This window comes from Cherax quadricarinatus, chromosome 22, assembly GCF_038502225.1.
Source record: "Cherax quadricarinatus isolate ZL_2023a chromosome 22, ASM3850222v1, whole genome shotgun sequence".
NCBI classification, from domain to species: domain Eukaryota; kingdom Metazoa; phylum Arthropoda; class Malacostraca; order Decapoda; family Parastacidae; genus Cherax; species Cherax quadricarinatus.
The window spans coordinates 16,620,748-16,630,747 of NC_091313.1; positions in this window are offsets into that span (position 1 = coordinate 16,620,748).

Sequence of the window (10,000 nt, forward strand, 5' to 3'; positions counted from 1 at the left end):
AGCTATCAAAGGCAGTTGTCGATCGTCACTTGGCCTGTGAATGTTTTAAGTGTAATAATACATACATAGTATGACAGAGATGTGGGCAAAACTGAGAAGGAATATTTGATTGTTGAAACCTATGCCTTTATCATTACACTAGACTTCTTGAGCTTAATGGAAGCCGTGGAGTCTAGACTACTGAACGATCTCGCTCGTAAACTTCAAACAGTAACGATGTGGTTGACGTTAAAAGCACATTATCAGAACCCGCTGCAGTATTTGGGAAGAAAATAATATGTTGCACAGTCAGCAAGAGCAGTTGGCTTCTTAATAGGTCAGGAGGATTCAAAAGACTCGCATGATTGAGATGTGGGTCATAGGATGTCTTCAACAATAATTTGAGATTCAGTATTTGAGAATATGACATGCAGTGGTTGAGGGAATGATATGCAGTGGTTGAGGGAATGATATGCAGTGGTTGAGGGTATGATATGCAGTGGTAAAGGTAAGGTTCGTCAGACAACAAGACAAGTGTTTCCTGAGGCGGGTCTTAGGCAAATGACGACCCGCAGCTGGAGCTTATGGTCATCTGACCGAGGCCTTCCGCTGGCTTACTCGTCCAACCCTTTAAAAATTAAAGTTGTGATTATAACCATCAAGTTTATTAATGGTAGAGGGTTTTTGTATGTGGTTACTGAGGGCAATATATCTTCCTTGATCTTACGGATGGTCACTAATGTCGACACTGACAAGTTCATTTTGTAATCTCTATTTAAATTATCAAATGTGAGAAGATCAATAACGTTTTCTTGCCAGACCTTTATATATTCCACCAATCTCCCTCTGGTGAGTGTCCTGTTAATCTTTTGAGTTAAATAAACACGGAAGTTATCAAGGCTATACAATTTGCCTATACACGAACATACATTACTTTTATCTTTGGTTTAAATATAACTCAACGTGCATATTTAACAAAAATATACGCATATCAGTGTTTATATCACGTAAATTGTATTGGTAATATGCATGCTCCATTGTACACCAAATAACAATCAGAGTGTTACACAGTCTTTGAAACCATCCTGTTTGTTATCTAAATGAAGCGACTGACTGCCTCCCTTACTATACAAGCGGTGAGAAAATACGTGATACGTATCGCTTGAAGAAATTACCAGATTGGACATGTCAAATTATTATTATTATAATCAAGGGGGAAGCGCTAAACCCGGAGGATTATACAGTGCCTGGGGAGGGGATGTGGAAGGCATTCAGGCTTAATTCGAGGAACTGGAGCACAGATCCAATTCTCTAAATCAAGAGCCCCTCACCAACATCAAGGAACCTTCCTTGAGGGGGGGACATGTCAAAGCAAGATTACAGTGACAGTATTTATGTTCTGCAAATTTATCGGCTATTAACATAAACGAAGTAGGTTTCTTTAAAAATGAATGCAACTATTCTTTACCAGCATGTAGTATTAATCTTAACTATTCCTTACGTTAGTTTTATTATTTTGTAACGTAAAACTATTTGGTATAATTATTTAATTTATTTAAAGCGAAGTGAAATCCGCAGTCGGTGAATGGATGAAGGAGTTAAATTTAATGTTGCTTCTGTCTATTATGCAGCAAACGAGAAAACACTCAGGAGCATTCCTTAAACTCTCTTGATATCGACGTAGTCAAGAAAATTTACTTCATTCATTCTTCTGAGAGGACAGCGTCTGAAAGCTCTCATGCACATGCAATGCTTATTTCGGAAACACCTGAAAACTGCTTAGATATCTGTTCTGAGAACAAATACATGGATATACGAGTGAGTTTTGCAACTCCATGAGTTTCTTGGGATTGCCAGTCAGCACCATCGGGAACCTGATATTTACATACAGCATTCAGAACGTATGTTCCAGTCATAACACAACTCTGGGCCCTTGAAGCTCCAAAATTGTGAGATTAAAACAATTGCAGATGAAATTTAAACATTTAGGCACTAAATAACATAAAAAGAGGACTTTTTTTCCTACTAAATTAATGGCTTAATCCAACTAAAAAGGCTGGTTTATCACAAAAACGGCTAACTTGTTACACCGTAAGTAATGTGTAATTAAGATATTAAATTTTTTTTAAAAAAACGATGATGGAGCTCTTAGCAATTTGATAGTAGTATTTACTTACAAAAAAATTTCTAAATAAACATTGCGGTATACCGTACTGTGTTTCATTAATATTACTATCGAACTGATGTCATAAAGCTGGCAGAGACGACGGAAACCAAAGAACGATAGCATAATAGCAAAGTCAAGGAAAAATACAAGAAAACTTTTGTAAGCAGAGCACGCACAAATAAGCAAGAAGACTCAGCAGCAAAACAAAAACGTTAAGTTAGCAGCAGAACAAAAGCGAAGTGTTAGCAGCAAAAGAAGCACGTAGTTAGAAGCAAAACAAGCTTGTATAGTTAGCAGCAAAACACGTATAGTAAAGATAACCAACAAACAGAACGAACCACGGGAGAGAAGCACACAGCGAAAGAAAGGAGAGCGAGTAGGCAGAGTAAGAGAGCGAGAAAGACAGGAGAGCGAGCAAGAGAAGAGAGCGAGCAAGAGAGGAGAGCGAGCAAAAAGTGAGCAAAATGTGAACGAGCGCACAGAACAATTAAATCTCGCTGCAGAACGAACAAGACAAGCAAAAAGAGATCAAGGAAAAACAACTAATATTCGCAACCACCAAGAAAGCAAGAAGCAGCGAGAGTAAGCAAGAGAGCGACCATCGCAAGCACAACTAACACAACAGGAGGAAAAGCAAGCAAGCCGAGAAATGAAATGTAATAAGCATGTCAAGCATGCAAAACGACCAAAGAATAAAGAGGAGGCATACAGAGAAGAACAAGCAGATCAAGCATACTTACTAAACATGTTAAGCACGCAGAATAAATGGTACAGCCAGCAAGCAAAGCAGACAGAACAAGCAGAAAATTCAAGATCAAGAAAAAAAAACTTACACAAAAGAGCAAACAAGCTTACCTTCATGGTAAGCAAGGATAGGAAGCAATGAAGCAAAGAAAGCTAAGAATGAAAGCAGAGCGATCGGCAGAGCGTGCGAGCAAGCAGAGGAAGCAAGGCAAACAATGCCCTTCAGACCAACTAAACGGGAAGGATGAATCAGCAGCAATATAAAGGAGAGAATGTGCAATAACTCAAATAAAAGCGAACGGTTCAGTTATCAACAACACAAACTAGTAGCAAAGACTCGACATTTATATTATATTTTTTTATTACTAAGGCTGAGGGACTGAACACCACATCACCAGGCTGAGGGACTGAACACCACATCACCAGGCTGAGGGACTGAACACCACATCACCAGGCTGAGGGACTGAACACCACATCACCAGGCTGAGGGACTGAACACCACATCACCAGGCTGAGGGACTGAGCACCACATCACCAGGCTGAGGGACTGAACACCACATCACCAGGCTGAGGGACTGAACACCACATCACCAGGCTGAGGGACTGAACACCACATCACCAGGCTGAGGGACTGAACACCACATCACCAGGCTGAGGGACTGAACACCACATCACCAGGCTGAGGGACTGAACACCACATCACCAGGCTGAGGGACTGAACACCACATCACCAGGCTGAGGGACTGAACACCACATCACCAGGCTGAGGGACTGAACACCACATCACCAGGCTGAGGGACTGAACACCACATCACCAGGCTGAGGGACTGAACACCACATCACCAGGCTGAGGGACTGAACACCACATCACCAGGCTGAGGGACGGAACACCACATCACCAGGCTGAGGGACTGAACACCACATCACCAGGCTGAGGGACTGAACATCACATCACCAGGCTGAGGGACTGAATACCACATCACCAGGCTGAAGGACTGAACACCACACCACCAGGCTGAGGGACTGAACACCACATCACCAGGCTGAGGGACTGAACATCACATCATCAGGCTGAGGGACTGAACACCACATCACCAGGCTGAGGGACTGAACACCACATCACCAGGCTGAGGGACTGAACACCACATCACCAGGCTGAGGGATTGAACACCACATCACCAGGCTGAGAGACTGAACACCACATCACCAGGCTGAGAGGACTGAACACCACATCACCTGGCTGAGGGACTGAACACCACATCACCAGGCTGAGGGGACTGAACACCACATCACCAGGCTGAGGGACTGAACACCTCATCACCAGGCTGAGGGACCAAACACCACATCACCAGGCTGAGGGACTGAACATCACATCACCTGACTGATGGACTGAACACCACATCACCAGGCTGAGAGGACTGAACACCACATCACTTGGCTGAGGGACTGAACACCACATCACCAGGCTGAGGGGACTGAACACCACATCACCTGGCTGAGGGACTGATTACCTCAAATTCCCTCTTCACATCTTCCACCGTTTATCTTTGAAGTAGACTGATACAGCCACTCATTGGCGAAACTTTTCTTAAGTAAAGATACCGAAGTATTGCACGTTTGCCTTATTCATGACCGTAATCTGCACAACGTTGAAACGTTGTACAAATAAGGGTCTTCAGTACAAGTGTATGTACACGAGAGTGGACGTGTATGTGTATGTATGCATGATGTGAGCGTTGGTATGTACCCATGTACGTGGGACTGGGAATGGATATGCTTTTGTGTATGTGGTATGCTTGTGAGGACGTCGGAATGGGCGTCCTCACATAGTTGTACTGTGTGTGTACGCTGACGCGGTTGTACTTTTGCGTATATGGATAAGGGCGTGGACTGTGCGCTGCGTGAACATGAGAAAGAACATGTGTGAGCTACGGTGGGAATATGTAAGAGTGGGTGTAAGTGGGGAAGAGAACGTGGTTGTGATGTGCAGGAATATATGCTAGGGTTAGCGCTCCTTATTTTCACAAAATACGCCAAACTTGTACTGGTCATCAATAGCAATAAGGCTGAAGCTATAGTCAAAAGGAAGCAGACGTGAAGAGCGGATTTTGTGACCTAACAAATTAAAAAGCAATGTCTCTGCACTGAAGATATTATTTTAAGTAAGAGCGAAGACAAAGTGAGTGTACTCAGGCGCTGAAAAAAAGATACTTGAAATTAATTCCACTTGCTCTTTCGAATATTTTTCAATTAATTTAAGAAAGATTTTTTTTCCATTTCATTGGAAAATGCACTAAAAGGAGCAAAATATTATTTTAAACGTCAAGAGCTTCTCTTTAATACTCACGTTAATAGGATTAATTAAGAGAGATTTTTTTCCAGGCATTATGGAAAAGATCGATGATTTTTAATCGTAATTTTTCTTTGTGCTAGGAAGGTAAATTAGGAACAGCGAATTTATATTTTGTGGTTTAATGGAGTTATAATATTTCACTGTGAACAAGATGTGTACTGTAAAAGATTGTTTCAAGCACACAGATACATATGAAAATTAACCAGTGATGCTACATGTAATGTTAGTTAAAAGGAAACCTAGGATTAGCATGCACTGCACACTATCAAGTAGTGATCCTGTGTTATTTAAATGGGGTGTGAAACTAGCTCGGGTAAGCCATCGGATGCCTAACCTGTGTCGGGTCATCATCAGTGAAAGGCCATACCATGAGACAGCGTGTTGTTTCCTGAAGTTTAAACACCAGCTTGTAATGTATTAACACTGCGTTATAAAAAAAATTGCTTCCTAAATCCAAACAAGTCTCTCGAATATTATACATTGTATATATTAAATGTAATATGTCAACTGGTGCACAAAAATCGACAGGATTCGTAGTTAAAAATATGTATACATAATACAACAAATATTCACTTTTCAGCTTGGCCAATCACAAGTGGCTTGAGAGCAAATTTTTTTTTATGAATAACTGACTGCCTTCCCAGTCAGTGGAACACGAGATGTTTTTCCAGCTCTTGACTGATCAGTACTGCCGTCTGGGGTCAGCTGCCGTCTAGGGTACCTGGAATAAGGTAGTAATAATAAGTGCTCGCTTATACTTGATTGATAATTCCGACAACTAAACAAGCCTAGAAAGAACACAAGGCTACAAGATGTAATTCCGGACTGTTTATATATATATATATATATATATATATATATATATATATATATATATATATATATATATATATATATATATATATATATATATATATATATATATATATATACATATATATATATATATATATATATATATATATATATATATATATATATATATATATATATATATATATATATATATATATATATGTCGTGCCGAATAGGCAGAACTTGCGATCTTGGCTTAAATAGCAACGCTCATCTTGCCATATAGGACAAGTGAAAATTTGTGTATGCAATAATTTCGCCAAAATCATTCTGAACCTAACGACAAAAATATATTTCACTGTGTTTGTTTAGTATTAAATTATTGTAAACAAATCTAAAATATATTTAGTTGGGTTAGGCTCAAATAAATTGTTCTTGTTATAATAAGGTTAGGTAAGTTTTCTAAGATTCTTTTGGAGCAAAATTAAAAATTTTTACATTAACATTAATGAAAAAAATATATCTTTAAACGTATAAGAGAAAATTTTAGAGAGGACTTAATTTTAAATGAGTTCTTGGTAATTGACCAGTTTTACATATTCGGCACGACATATATATATATAAATATATATATATATATATATATATATATATATATGTGTGTGTGTGTGTGTGTATATATTTTTTTTTTTTTACAAGTCGGCCGTCTCCCACCGAGGCAGGGTGACCCAAAAAGAAAGAAAATCCCCAAAAAGAAAATACTTCCATCATCATTCAACACTTTCACCTCACTCACACATAATCATTGTTTTTGCAGAGGTGCTCAGAACACAACAGTTTAGAAGCATATACGTATAAAGATACATAACATATCCCTCCAAACCGCTAATATCCCTAACCCCTCCTTTAGAGTGCAGGCATTGTACTTCCCATTTCCATGACTCAAGTCCGGCTATATAAAAATGACCGGTTTCCCTGAATTCCTTCACTAAATATTACCCTGCTCACACTCCAACAGATCGTGAGGTCAAAAATACCATTCGTCTCCATTCAATCCTATCGAACACGCTCATACACGCCTGCTGGAAGTCCAAGCCCCTCGCCCACAGAACTTCCCTTACCCCTTCCTTCCAACCTTTTCGAGGACCACCCCTACCCCGCCTTCCTTCTCCTACAGATTTAAATGCTCTCCATGCCATTCTACTTTGATCCATTCTCTCTAAATGACCAAACCACCTCAACAACCCCTCTTCAGCCCTCTGACTAATACTTTTAGTACCTCCACACCTTCTCCTAATTTCCACACTTCGAATTTTCTGCATAATATTTACACCACACATTGCCCTTAGACAGGACATCTCCACAGCCTCCAACCGTCTCCTCGCTGCTGCATTCACAACCCAAGCTTCACACCCATACAAGAGTGTTGGTACTACTATACTTTCATACATTCCCTTCTTTGCCTCCATAGATAACGATTTTGACTCCACATATATCTCAACGCACCACTCACCTTTTTTCCCTCATCAATTCTATGATTAACCTCATCCTTCATAAATCCATCCGCCGAAACGTCAACTCCCAAGTATCTGAAAACATTCACTTCTTCCATACTCCTCGTCCCAAATTTGATATCAAATTTTTCTTTATCTGTATCATTTGATACCCTCATCACCTTACTCTTTTCTATGTTCACTTTCATCTTTCTACCTTTACACACACTCCCAAACTCATCCACTAACCTTTGTAATTTTTCTTTAGAATCTCCCATAAGCACAGTATCATCAGCAAAAAGTAACTGTGTCAATTCCCATTTTGTATTTGATTCCCCATAATTTAATCCCACCCCTCTCCCGAACACCCTTGCATTTACTTCTTTTACAACCCCATCTATAAATATATTAAACAACCACGGTGACATTACACATCCCTGTCTAAGACCTACTTTTACCAGGAAGTAGTCTCCCTCTCTTCTACACACCCTAACCTGAGCCTCACTATCCTCATAAAAACTCTTTACAGCATTTAGTAACTTACCACCTATTCCATATACTTGCAACATCTGCCACATTGCTCCCCTATCCACTCTATCATATGCCTTTTCTAAATTCATAAATGCAATAAAAACTTCCCTACCTTTATCTAAATACTGTTCACATATATGCTTCAATATAAACACTTGATCTACACATCCCCTACCCACTCTGAAACCTCCTTGCTCATCCGCAATCCTACATTCTGTCTTACCTCTAATTCTTTCAATTATAACCCTACCGTACACTTTTCCTGGTGTACTCAGTAAACTTATTCCTCTATAATTTTTACAATCTCTTTTGCCCCCCTTCCCATTATATGAAGGGACTATACATGCTCTCCGCCAATTCCTAGGTACCTTCCCCTCTTTCATACATTTATTAAACAAAAATACCAACCACTCCAACACTATATCCCCCCTCCTTTAACATTTCTGTCATGATCCCATCAGTTCCAGCTGCTTTACCCCCTTTTATTCTACGTAATGCCTCACGTACCTCCCCCACACTTGCATTCTGCTCTTCTTCACTCCTAAAAGATGGTATACCTCCCAGGCCAGTGCATGAAATTACCGCCTCCCTTTCTTCCTCAACATTTAAAAGTTCCTCAAAATATTCTCGCCATCTACCTAATACCTCCCTCTCCCCATCTTCTAATTCGGCTACTCTGTTTTTAACTGACAAATCCATACGTTCCCTAGGCTTTCTTAACTTGTTTAACTCACTCCAAAAATTTTTCTTATTTTCATAAAATTTCTTGACAGTGCCTCTCCCACTCTCTCATCTGCCCTCCTTTTGCACTCTCTCACCACTCTCCTAACCTTTCTTTTACTCTCCATATACTCTGCTCTTCTTATAACACTTCTGCTTTGTAAAAACCTCTCATAAGCTAACTTTTTCTCTTTTATCACACCCTTTACTTCATCATTCCACCAACCACTCCTCTTTTCCCCTGCCTCCACCCTCCTATAACCACAAACTTCTGCCCCACATTCTAATACTGCATTTTTAAAACTCATCCAACCCTCTTCAACCCCCCCACTACTCATCTTTGCACTAGCCCACCTTTCTGCCAATAGTCGCTTATATCTCACCCGAACTTCCTCCTCCCTTAGTTTATACACTTTCACTTCTCTCCTACTTGTTGTTGCCACCTTCCTCTTGTCCCATCTACCTCTTACTCTAACTGTAGCTACAACTAAATAATGATCCGATATATCAGTTGCCCCTCTATAAACATGTACATCCTGGAGCCTACCCATTAACCTTTTATCCACCAATACATAATCTAACAAACTACTTTCATTACGTGCTACATCATACCTTGTATATTTATTTATCCTCTTTTTCATAAAATATGTATTACTTATTACCAAATCTCTTTCTACACATAGCTCAATTAAAGGCTCCCCATTTACATTTACCCCTGGCACCCCAAATTTACCTACTACTCCCTCCACAACATTTTTACCCACTTTAGCATTGAAATCCCCAACCACAAGTACTCTCACACTTGGTTCAAAACTCCCCACGCATTCACTCAACATTTCCCAAAATCTCTCTCTCTCCTCTACACTTCTCTCTTCTCCATGTGCATATACGCTTACTATAACCCACTTTTCACATCCAACCTTTATTTTACTCCACATAATCCTTGAATTAATACATTTATAATCCTTCTTTTCCTGCCATATCTTATCCTTAAACATTATTGCTACTCCTTCTTTAGCTCTAACTCTATTTGAAACCCCTGACCTAATCCCATTTATTCCTCTCCACTGAAACTCTCCCACCCCCTTCAGCTTTGTTTCACTTAAAGCCAGGACATCCAGCTTCTTCTCATTCATAACATCCACAACCATTTCTTTCTTATCATTTGCACAACATCCATGCACATTCAGACTTCCCACTTTGACAATTTTCTTATTA